Consider the following 13,412-nt stretch of genomic DNA (forward strand, 5'->3'; position numbering starts at 1 on the left):
AAGTTATAGACATCTTTTCCAATCACAAAACTCGAAAAGCACCTGTATTATAAATATTTTCACTATTATAAATATAATCAAAATTTAATAAAATTTATATTTGAAATGTTTCTTATTACATATTTTTACTATTGATAATTTTATTTCTCTAAAAGTTAAACAATTTTTTTCGCTCTTCACTTCTTGCCGGGGCCCGCTCATCCCTCTCGGCGACCCTGCATGCAAGCATGTATTTAGAAAAGCAAGCAAGCAATTTGATTTAACCCGACCTGTGGGAATGTCCACCCTCTCGAAAGAGTACATTCGGGTGTAACAATTTATTGGGGCGAGGTGTTTTGACCCGAGTGTAAACAGGGATCACCCCACCTCGCTCCAATGCCCCAGGCCATCCCTTTCCCCCCCATAGCACGCTGATGCGCGATGAGGGCATAACTATCGTAGCCAAATGCTCTTCACAATGGAATCCTGGGTAATAAGATTCCATGTGGTACCCTAATCGAATGCAAAAATCTTAGGCTCAGCGTGATGCGCTCTATGCCTTTATCGTCTTACTTACTTAACCGCGGTACTAAAAATTGCTTGCTTGGGCCCCAAGTCATCGTGCTGAGCCCTATTGGGCTCCGCCCAATGACTTGTTGCTCGAGTTTTTATGTGTTTTTTATGGTTTTTTATATTTTTTTTTGGGGGCTTACGCCTTTTTATTTTTTTTATATATATTTTTTTGGGGGCCTGCGCCCTTCTATAATTTTCTAAAATTGTCTTACCTTGAAGGTGATCGTGGTGTTGGATCTCCGTATCTTCGGCACTTGTTTTTGAGCTACGAACTGACTACTATCACTTTTCACTTTTGATCACTTTATTCCACTATTTGCTGTTTCGGTCTTCTGTGCTTCCATCGGTGGAACTCATCATACCTTAGCATCTCTCGCGGTATATGACTTGGGTGGTGCTCCAGTTCCGCGAATTTGACCCTTGCTTTGTCTGTCATGATTTCGGTGACTCTCACCTGTTGGAGTTCTCTGAACATGAATCTTTCTGCTACGTATCTTGGGACTCTGGCGGCTTCTCTCAAGCTGCTGTTGTGGACCGCTTGGATCTTCTTTTTGTGGGTGTTACATGCTTGTCCCCATGCGAGAGATGCGTATGTTAATACCGGTAGTATAATGCTGTTTATCAATCTTGACCTTGTTTTTAGTCTTAGTTTGCTTTTTCTGCCTGTAAGTCCTCTTAGTGTTGCTTTCGCTATGTTGGCCTTATGGACTGTGGCTTCTACATGTTTTTGGAAGGTTAATCCTTTGTCCATGATGACTCCTAGGTATTTAGCTTCGTTTTTCCACTCGATGGGGGTGTTCTGTACCGTCAGCTGTTCCTCTGGTTGTTGTCTTCCTTTCTTGTATAGAACCGCTTGTGTCTTTTCCGAGTTGATGGCTATCTTCCATTTTATACTCTATTCCTCTATTTCTTGTAGTGCTGTTTGCAGGTTGGCCACTGCTATATCTACATTTCTGTGTTTGGCCGCTATCGCTGTGTCGTCGGCGTATAGGCTCATAAGGGTACCTGGTGTTCTAGGTACGTCAGCGGTGTATATCGTGTACAGCAGGGGTGACAGGACCGCTCCCTGGGGTACTCCAGCCTCTGGGTTCCCGAGTTCGGACAGGACTTGTCCTATCCGAACCCTGAAACTCCGGCCGCCCAAGTACGACGAGATTAGCCTCGTCATAGCCCCGCTGTACCCGTAGCCCCTCATTTTGTATAGAAGCCCCTTATGCCATACTCTGTCGAACGCTTTGCTTACGTCCAGGAACGCTGCTCCAGTGTACTGCCTGTCGTTGAATCCAGCTGCTATGTACTCGGTTAGTCTGAGTACTTGTAGCTCGCTGGAGTGCTCTGCTCTGAATCCGAATTGAGCTTCTGGGATAATGTTTAATCTATTTGTTTCCGCTTGCAGTCTGCTAAGAATGATTTTTTCCACTATCTTGCTGATCGCTGGAAGTAAGCTGATTGGCCTGTAGTTCTGCGGGAATGTGTGGTTCTTACCAGGTTTTGGGATCATAATGACGTGGGCCATTTTCCACCTGTTCGGGAATATCTTAAATCTTAGTATCGCGTTCACTATGTTTGTGAAGTACACTATAGCTTTTCTGGGCAAATACTTTAGGGCTCTGTTTGTTATTTCGTCTGGACCAGGTGCTTTTCTCGGTGAACTGTTTCGGATGTGTTCGTTGATTTCTTCCGGTGATGTTGGGGGAATGACGTCCTCTGGGTATGTATTTAGAAATGCATGTCTGGTAAGATTTTATACTGCGAATTTACATAGAGTAGGTATATCATCTATTTGCTACTTCCGGTTATAGCGGAAGTTGCTTGTAACTCCTCGATGTTTGGATTCTCCTTGATGTCTTCTTTCTTAAAATATGAGGTTTTGTAATGTTATACAGGGTAGTTTAAAAGATAATTAATTTTTTTTAATTTCGTAGCAATATTCACACATTATAGAATTGTAGTAGTTTGACATCAAAAACTGTATTTATGTTCAAATGATTTTTAATATAGTCCACTATTGTTAGGAATTGTTAGTATAGCTAAATTTTTAATTTTAGTATACAGGGTTGGTCGAAACTCGGATTGAGTATTTTCAGAGTTTTCTTAAATGGAACATCCTGTATTTTAGTATTGTAATGAAATGATATGTTATACTACTTTTTTATTTCCTAAGCATTTCCCCCACACCTAACTGCTTCAATTTGTGAGTTATTGGTGATTCAAGCCAAACATTAATTGCAACAAAAAATATGTGAAATTTTAGAAGATTGGCCGTGAAAATATTCAATCACAAATAATTTTTCGGAAATAAATACATATTAGTCTAGACTGATTCTTAAAATTATAAATAATGGTTGAACTATCAAAACACCTAAATAGTTAAAATTATTGTTGCGATTAACAATTGAGCACAAGTTAAAACGGTCAGGTGTAAGGAATGCTTAAGAAATAAAAAAAAGTACCATAAAATATCATTGCATTACATACAATACTAAAATACAGTGTATTTTATTTAAGAAACCTCATTCCGAGTTTCGACCAACCCTGTATACTAAAATTCAAGATTTAGCTAGACTAATAATTTTTAACAATAGTAGACTATATTAAAAATCATTTGAACATAAATAGAGTTTTTGAGGAAATCTTGATTGTATAGGGCCAGCAGATCGAAAGAGTAAAAAAGTACACTTACCTAGGAACACATAATAGAAAATAATGACTACACTGCAGAAATCAAAGTCATAATCGAAAAAGCACGTTCTAATTTTATGAAAATGAAAAATATCCTATGTAGCAAAGACTTAACATTAGCTCTTAAAGTACGTCTAACAAAATGTTACCTATACAGTGTACTATACTATGGAGTGGAATCATGGACGTTAAATGTAGAGACAATGAGACGACTTATCGCCTTTGAAATGTGGACCTATAGAAGAATTATGAGGGTTTTCTGGGTAGATAGAGTTACGAACAACGAAGTACCTACTAAGAAGAATAGGTAAAGAGAAGGAAGTTGAACTTACAATTGAAGGGCTCGGGCAATAAGGGACCTAAGCCATATTTTTTGAAATTTAAAGATTTCAGTAAAACGGGCCCTGTAACAATGGTCTCAAGCCACCAGCGAAGTTTTACGGCTATTGGGGAATAAATGTGGCCACCAGGCTATAATGACCTTGTTAGCGACTTGGAAAGTCATGGAAAATTTTTAAGCAAAAACGTCATAAGCCACAGTAAATTCAACATGTCGACACATGATCGGAGAGTGTTGAAAGAAAAGCAATTATTTTAAAAGGAAAAATACAGTAGTTCTGGTTCGGATTTTGACTCTGGCGATTCTGTAAAGGATCGAGAATATTCTTCGCATACGAGTTCCAGCGAAAGTTAGGAATCTTCTCCGAAAAAGGTAAGTAAACATTTTAGTGGCTTGAGACCTTCTTGCTTTAGGATATGTGGCTTGTGTCCTAATAAGTTATAATAACCTTAAATTTACTTTTTTAGTAAAACGTAGCCCCCAATAACCAGTTTTAAATTTTTTTATTGATAAAGAGCCATTAACACTAATATTCTATTTAAATTTGTTTGTCAATAACACGTTTTAAGACCAAAAAAGTATATTATTTAGTAGGTGGCTTGGTCCCTTCTTGGTTCGATAGCGAACACCCAAATTCCATATTCATTAAACGCACCCTAAATGGAACGTTTGATGAAGTAAATATTGGTAAGAGGGTTGTAAAGTTTGGTGACAACAAAAAGCTTAAAAAATGTACATATGGAGGACCAATAATACTGAACATCAAAAAAATTCAGGATATAAAGAAACTTTTACAATATATTCCTCTCACAAACCAGCAGTTTTATCTCAGTATTATTGGAATCAGTACAAGTAACATTGAACAAGACTATAACCAAGTTGATGAAACAGAGGACGTAGACAGGGATGATGAAACCGATTTTTTTAATAAAAAATAATATTGTAGGTATATTCTTGATTTTAGAATGGTTCGTTTTGTTATTTGTTTGATAAATTTTTTCTTAAAAGATGCAGTGTCATTTTGTATCTGCCTTTAAAAAAATATATTTAAGAATTTATTATGCATGTAAGAATTAAGGTAAACATTATAAAATATAAAAATGTGATTTTAGGATTTTTTCAAAAGCTTTAAACGTGATTTACTCAAACCTTTTAAAATGAGGCTTATCCCTTATTGCTCCGACCCCTTCAATTAAAGAAAGAAAACTACAGTATCTCAGTACGGCATCCTGCGACTCATAATACAAGGAAAGATAAATGGCAGAAGGAGCATCGGAAGAAGACGAATTTCATGACTGAAGAACCTGCGAGAATGGTTTGGATGCAGCTCAAAACAACTATTTAGAGCTACTGTTTCAAAAATTAAAATATCAATGATGATTGCCAACCTCCATAGCGAAGATGGCACCTGAAGAAGAAGAAGAGTTTTTGATCTCAAACTGCTATAATTCTACAGGGTGTCGTGAAAGTTGCTACGAAATTAATAAAAGAAACGTAATTATCTTTTAAACTACTCTGTATAATATTACCAAACCTCATATTTTAGGAAAGAAGAAATCGAGGAGAATCCAAAAATGTAATTATATACAGGGTGTTTATAATATATGTTTATAATATATAATGTATTTAAAAAAGCGAATTAATAAGCAACTTCCACTATAGCCGGAAGTAGCAAATAGATGAAAATATTTTCATTAAATAGATCACTCTTCAAAACCTCTTCATTCCAATTTTCATAATTCAGTTGCCTTTAGTTCTAGAAATATTTCTAATAGGCCATTTATCTGCCTCACCCTATATAGTAATGTCTGCATAAAGGCAAGCGTCCACAGGCCCGCATCGTACGTATCGGACGCATTGTACGCAACGGATTTTAGTTTACCTTGTATAAAAACATATGTCGTAACTACGTCCACTGATCAGCATCGTACGGATCGCATCATCGGCAATGCCGAAGCGAGGCCTCCATAGGCAACTTTTGCGATGCGTGCCGATGAGTCATACGGAATGCCGATCAGTTCGTGGACGCACCCCGAGCGTTTAGTATTTTTAATATTACGTACAAAAAGTTATATATTATTTGTAATATATAACTTTTTGTACGTAATCAAGCAAGTAAACTCAGTTTTAACTTTTATTTTATATTATATTATAGATATATTCAGAAAAATATCACAGGCCATGATAAGTTGTTTATGGGGATTAAAATGTAAATAATATTACCAATTTTTCATGTTTATTAGTCTTTCTTAAGATATCTTGAGTATCTAACTATGAAAATTATTCTTATTAAAAAAACAACAAATATTTCTAACTAATTACACATTTGAATATAAAGGAGGACACAACGCTGTTACACATTTATGTAAATGGAAAATAGTAGGCTGAAACTTCAGTGCAAACATAGGAGGAGAACGAAGACTATATTTGAACAATGAATTTTTTAAAAAACATTAGGGTTGTTAATGATGTTATTGAGAGAGGTATAAAATTAATGTAAGACATTTCATTAACCCTCACAAATGATAAAAAAGCAAGCAAAGTGTGTTACAAGTAGTTGAAAACAACAGAAAGTATTTTACCGATTTCAGAACGGCAACTTTGATTAATCTTTAAACAAACTTTCACTGATCTAGTTACTATTTTTCATTTAAATCAAATTGTAATAGCTTTGTGTATTCCTTTATATTCTTCTTCTTCTTTTTGTATAGACTGTCTGTTTTTTCAATGTGCTTCTAGCAAGTTTTCTTTCCATCGTTTTCGTGGTCTTCCCACTGATCGTCGTCCTATTGGGGAACCGTCTATCGCTGTCCTGAGTACCCTATTTGTTGTCATTCTGCTTATGTGGTCATTCCATTCTATTTTTCTGTTTCATTCTTACCCAGTTATTAATGTTATCCACCTTGCATCTCCGTCGTATATCTGTACTTCTAGCTCTGTCCCATAGAGTCTTACCATCGATTTTTCGAAGGGTTTTCATCTCCGCTGTTTCGAGCAATATTTTTGTTCTCTCTGTGTCCTTTATATTTAAATGTATAATTATTAGTTAGAAAACTGGCTATGTGGTCTACTATCGCATTTCTACTACAGCTTGCAGGCTACCGAGAGAATCCGTGTATAAGCTGTAATATTACAATGCCAACTAAAAAATGTTTACAAATTGAGTAAAAGTGGGATAGTGTGTGATATTCTCCATGTTCCGATCTCTTCTTGAATTGTGTATCCAAAAATTATGCTTCCTTTTTCTAGATTTTTTTCTTCTTCTTCCTTTTCTGCTAACAAATAAGCAAATAAGCAATTAAGCTTTTGTTCTTCATCGCTTTCCTCAATTTTCACAAACACTTCTGCGTGTACCTACAATCACTACAAAAATCCGAATGAAGTGGCATCGGCAATCCGATTGCTGATACTGGCGTCGGCAAATCCGATTGCTGCCGATACAGTGGACGCAATATGAAAAACTATTAATCCTTTTGATTCGATCCGTCCGATGCGTACGATGCGGACCTGTGGACGCTTACCTTAAATTGGAAGTTATATAGATTTATATTTTGTTCCAGGCATCCCTTTGCGTCGTCCTTTTGATAATTCAAATTATATCCTCAGCACCTGCGCCGAACCATCAATGGGGAGGGGGAGGAGGACAAGTAATAACCGTAAATAAACCAGTAATCATCCGTGGATGTAATGGCGAACCTATCAGAGACAACGGAGACGGCCTAGGCGGTGTTTATGGTGGAGACGTTTTGGGTAACATTGGTAGTGATTACCATTGCTTGTGATAAAAAATGTTCTTAATAATATGTTCATACATAATTTAAATGTGGACTCTATAAAATTGTTGTTTATATTTTATCTATCTTTATTGTATAATTTAAAATGTTTTTTTAATTAGAGTATAATTCATTTATTATATTAATTTGTTTTATATTGTGGGTAATACACCAAGTATTACAGTATGTAATAAATTTAAAAAAATATTTTACTAAATAAAGAGTTTTGCGTTGTAGATTTCAAACACATGGCGAATCTCAATGCCCCTACTTTTCCCATTGCTACATACGCAGGTAAAATATGGGCTCTCAAAAAATCGGTAGAACTAATATCGAATCCTTGAAAATGTGGATTAATAGAGTAATTCTATGCATGTCCTGGACAGAACATAGAATCAGCCTGTCAATTCTGAAAGAGCTTAATACAAAAGACAGGCTTTTAAAGACGTCAACCTATCATACCTAAATTACTTCTTCTACATAGCCAGCAGCGCCGGATTAACCATTAGGCGGACTAGGCGGCCGCCTAGTCCGCATTAAATGTATTAATTGCATGAATTGATATTGAATTATTTAAGCAGTAATATAGGAAAAAATATAAAATGCTAAATAAATCAAATACGGCTAACGGAGACAAAGAAAAAAGAGAATGGTTAATTTATGATTCCCAATCAAACTAAGTTTTTTGTTTGTCTTCTGTCAAATATGTCAGGAAAATACAACCGACTTCAAGCCAAAATTAAGCACTTATCTCCAACGGCATTTTATAGTCCACGTTCTAATCATTCTCTCAATTTGGTAATCAGTTTTGCAAGAAAAGTTTTGGTTAGAAGCTGTTAATTATTTTGGTATGGTTCAAGAGCTATTCGATTTTTTTTATACTCCATCGATGGGCCTTATACTCCATTCATTCACGGTAAAATATTGCAAAACCCCCGGATTTTAAAGAACCTTTGGTGTTGAAAGAAGAGCTTGGATTAACATGTAATCTGGCATACACATAGCTAACATGTCAAAGAAAAAAAAGTGATATTATGCCGATGTGTGCTTTTTCTCATAGGTTGAGTCCACCTCTTCTCGGGCGTAAAAAATATACGGTCAAAATACGTACGGCAGTGTATAAACCGACTAATTCTAAGCAACTTTTGTTCTATAGAGTTTTTTCACTAAGTCAATACGTTTCGAGATATTTGCTAAATGTTCATTTTTCAACAAAAAAAAAACACGCTTTTAGACGTGTTTCCGCAAATAACTCAAAGAGTAAGTATTTTATCAAAAAAATATTCTTAGCAAAAATATAGCCTATAAAAAAGTGAAAAAATGGTATATGTGTGAAGTCTGCAGACCCAGTAGAAGCAGAGTTGTAGCTAATGAAAAGTAGGTTCTTATTCGTCAAATTCCAAATCGAATATTTCAAAGTAAATAATCAAAAAATGAAGCACTTTTCAGGGAAACCTCATCAGAAATTTTTTTTAATAAAGTGTTTAAAACAAGCTTTATTTTTGTTTTTTTTTAAGTTTCTAGAAAAAAGTAAGCAATATACGCTCAAAATAAAGTTGATCCCTTTTTTGGGTAACAAAGAACTCGTGGAAATCACCCAGTAATTAGCATCTGAAATGAAATTAATCGTTACCGCTTCACAAGTTACTTTACATTTGTATTGTTTATATGCTCTGTAAGTTTTATCTGTATAAAGTGCTCATTTATGAAAGGGCTGCAGTAGACAGGACTTGAACAAGTCACTAATCACGAGCGTATGTAAATTTTAAACAGCTATATTTTAACCAACTTTTATCTTGCAAAAAAACGCAAACCTAAAATATTCAGAAAAGGAAAACCTACATTTTTTACTCTAAGATTTTTGGTACCACTAATAATTTTTAAGTTATTTTGAAAAAAAAAAACACTTTTTTTTTCAAAATTAAAAAAAAATTGTTTTACTTTAAATCCCAATGTTATGGTAAATACGTAAAGTAACTTGTAAAGCGGTAATAATTAATTACATATGGGATGCACACTAGGGGGTGATTTTCAAGACTTTTTGTCAAAAAAAGAGACCAACATTCTTTTGAGCTTAACTTGCTTTAGTTTTAATAAAAACTAAAAAAAGCTTTTTTAAAAATTTAAAAAAGTTGTGATGAGTTTTCGTCGAAAATTATTTCATTTTTTGGTTATTTCGCGTTGAAATATTCGATTTGTAATTTGACGAATAAGAATCTACTTTTCATTGGCTCCAGCTCTGCTTATACTGGGTCTATATAGGGTGAGGCAGATAAAGGGCCTATTAGAAATATCTCGAGAACTAAAGGCAACAGAAACATGAAAATTGGAATGAAGGGGTTTTGAAGACTGATCTATTTAATGAAAATATTTTCATCTATTTGGTACTTCCGGTTATACCGGAAGTTGCTTATAACTTTGTTTTTTTAAATGGGACACCCTGTATATTTTTACATTTTTGGATTCTCCTTGATTTCTTCTTTCTTAAAATATGAGGTTTTCTAATATTATACAGGGTAGTTTAAAAGATAATTACGTTTTTTTATTCATTTCGTAGTAACTTTCACACCCTGTAGAATTGTAGTAGTTTGAGATCAAAATCTCTATTTATGTTCAAAGGATTTTTAATATAGTCTGCTATTGTTGAAAATTACTAGTATAGCTCAATTTTTAATTTTAGTATATAGGGTGGGTCGATACTCGGAATGAGCATTTTCTGAGTTTTCTTAAATGGAACACCCTATATTTTAGTATTGTAATGAAATGATATTTTATGGTACTTTCTTACTTCTTAAGTATTCTCTCTACCTAATTGCTTTAATTTGTGCTTAATTGTTAATCGCACCAACAATCTTAACTACGTAGGTATTTTGATAGCTCAACCATTATTGGCAATTTTAAGTATCAGTCTAGATTAATATGTATTTATTTCCAAAAATGTATTAGCGATTGAATATTTTCACGGCCAACCTAATTAAATTTCATGTATTTTGTGTTGCAATTAATGTTTGGCTTTAATCACCAATAACTCACAAACTAAAGCAGTTAGGTATAGGGAATGCTTAAGAAATTAAAAAGTACCATAAAATAACATTTCATTACAATACTAAAATACAGGGTGTTTCATTTAAGAAAACTCAGAAAATACTAATTCCGAGTTTCGACCAACCCTGTTTACTAAAATGAAAAATTTAACTATAATAATAATTTTTAACAATAGTAGACTATATTGAAAATCATTTGAACATAAATAAAGTTTATTACTTCAAACTATTACAATTCTACCGGGTGTGAATATTGCTACGAAATTAATAAGAAAACGTAATTATCTTTTAAACCACCCTCTAAAATATTATAAAACTTTATATTTTAAGAAAAAAGAAATCAAGAAGAATCCAAAAAAGTAAAAATATATGGGGTGTCCTATTTAAAAAAAAAACGAAGTTACAATCAACTTCCGGTATAACCGGAAGTAGCATAGAGTCCAAAATATTTTCATTAAATAGTTCACACCTCAAAACCTCTGTATTCCAATTTTCATGATTCTCTGACCTTTAGTTTTAGAGATATTTCTAATAGGCCCTTTATCTGCCTCACCCTGTATACTTCATACACGCACCATTTTTTTTACTTTTGTATATAATATATTTCTCCTACGAATATTTTTCCGATAAAATATTTCATTTTTGAGTTATTTGCTAAAAACCCTCCAAAAATATGTTTTTTTTTTGTTGAAAAATGAACATATTCACTCGCGAATAACTCGAAAAGTATAAGTTTAGTAAAGTTACTTAGAATTAATCAGGTTATCCATTTCCGGACTTATTTTAAATGCATATTTTTTACCCCGACATGGGGTGAAACTCACCCCTTCTCGTGCAGTATCACTTTTCGAAACACAAATAGGCACAATATCACTTTTCCTCTTTGACATGTTACCTATGTGTACTTATGCCAAATTTCATGTCAGGCCAAGCGGTTCTTCGATTTGGAGCAAAAACCGTGAGAAAATGGACTATTAAGAACAAGTTGTTGCGAAAGGTCGGTTAAAATACTAACGTTTATTTTTTAACCAGGAGGAGTAAACTAAAAGGACAGATTCACACCCATGAAAGTCATTAGAATAATAACATACCTATCTTCTTTTTTGGTTGATATAGTCGGCCTTAACGGTAATCCATAAATATTATATTAAATTAATACGTCGCTAAAGAGTTCCAAAAACAACTGCTTTTTATATAAAAGCAGACTAATAATCTAAAAATTAAAGGAATAACACAGAAACACACAAAAATAGCCGATATAACTTAATTAACCTATGAAATGTCACTAGTGTCAAAATTTGATAAATGTCATTAGTGTCAAAATTTTATAACAGTGGAGTAAACTTGCCTGCGGTTGGACCAATTACAAATAAGCAATACAGCGCGGTAAATTTGATTCACTCCTCTTGGTTAAAAAACAAACATTAGATGGTTAGCTATATTTGATGCTGCTAGGGCAGTACAAATTTTATATAGGAAAATGAATTCGTATCAAATAGCTCTTTTAACCATTAGGTATGTGGTCCAAAGTTTTAGAACGTATTAGTGCTGCTATTGTTTGTTTTTTAACCAAGAGGAGTGATTCAAATTTACCGCGCCGTAATGCTTGTTTCTAATTGGTCCAACCGCAGGCAAGTTTACTCCACTGTTACTAAATTTTGACACTAACGACATTTATCAAATTTTGACACTTCTGTCATTTTATAGGTTAATTAAGTATATCTGCGATTTTTTGTGTTTTCTGCATTATTCCTCTAATTTTTAGATTTTTAGTCTACTTTTATATAAAAACATTTGTTTTTAGAACTCTTTATCGATGTGTTAGTATAATATAATATGTATGGATTATCATCGAAAGCTGATATGATCAACAAAAAAAGAAGATGAATTTGGTGACATTTCTAGTAACTTTCTTGGGTATGAATCTGTCTTTTTAGTTTACTCCTCTTGAAACGTTAGAAGATACAACTATGAATTTATCAGATGCAGTTATTTTACAAAAGTAATAGAAGTAAAATAAGAAAAATATCTTTTTTACATTCTCGTAATTTATTTTTTGTAGTAACTACTTCCCAAAACAACATGAATATCTGTAAATTTGTTTTAAGTAAATGGTCTCTATAAAGGGGCCTACTTCTTACGGCCGCCTAGGGCCCCATGATGCCTTAAACCATCACTGATAGCCAGAAGAATGAAGACTATGGAACTATTGGTATAAGATGCAAAGTTAGAAGGCCGAAGACTATGAGGATCCAATACCATGAGCAGACCAAATGAAGACTCTGGTGGGAAAATCCGTACATGGAGCCTGACACAGGATCGCATGCAATGGCGACAGCAAGCTAATAATTAAAATTAACATTAAGTAAAACTCCCTAGTGTAGTTGGTATATTTAATAAAAATTCTAAAAATTTTTAAAAATCCAAACGGATTACGTTCAAAACGTTTTCGAAATTATCAGTCCATCATCAGTGAACCTAAAAGTAAGTAATCTCACTTAGTAAAATTGAAAAGGGTGAAATTTTGAATGTTAAAAATTGAAAAGTGTGGTTACGATTACTTACTCTCTGTCCTAGCTAAATAGCCACAATGCCAAACACTGGTCAAGATGTATGTTCTAACTACATGGTAAAATTTGTTAAACAATTTGGCTTACATTGGATGCCAACGGATTAGTACTAGGTACATGATGCTCTACTCCATTAATTAAGAGATTTTTTATTATGAATAGGTCTACATTGAACTACGTTTAGTCTGTCAATGATTTAGAAGGAAGTTGAAATACTTCAAATGTCAGTAAAATTGACATCCAGGAAAGGGAATTTTTAAGGTATTAACCAAGGTCAAGATCCAATGTGATTACGGAAATTTAATCACACATTTAACATCAACACAACTAATTCACCCTTTGCCATTTTCTCACCCTACTTTTCCCTTCAGAAATCATTGACCTTATCTATTTGTCTATTTGCCGCTTCGGTCTTTCCTTCGTTCGTTGGTCTTTTCCAAAATGTTTTACT

Source organism: Diabrotica virgifera, chromosome 3, assembly GCF_917563875.1.
Source record: "Diabrotica virgifera virgifera chromosome 3, PGI_DIABVI_V3a".
NCBI lineage: Eukaryota > Metazoa > Arthropoda > Insecta > Coleoptera > Chrysomelidae > Diabrotica > Diabrotica virgifera.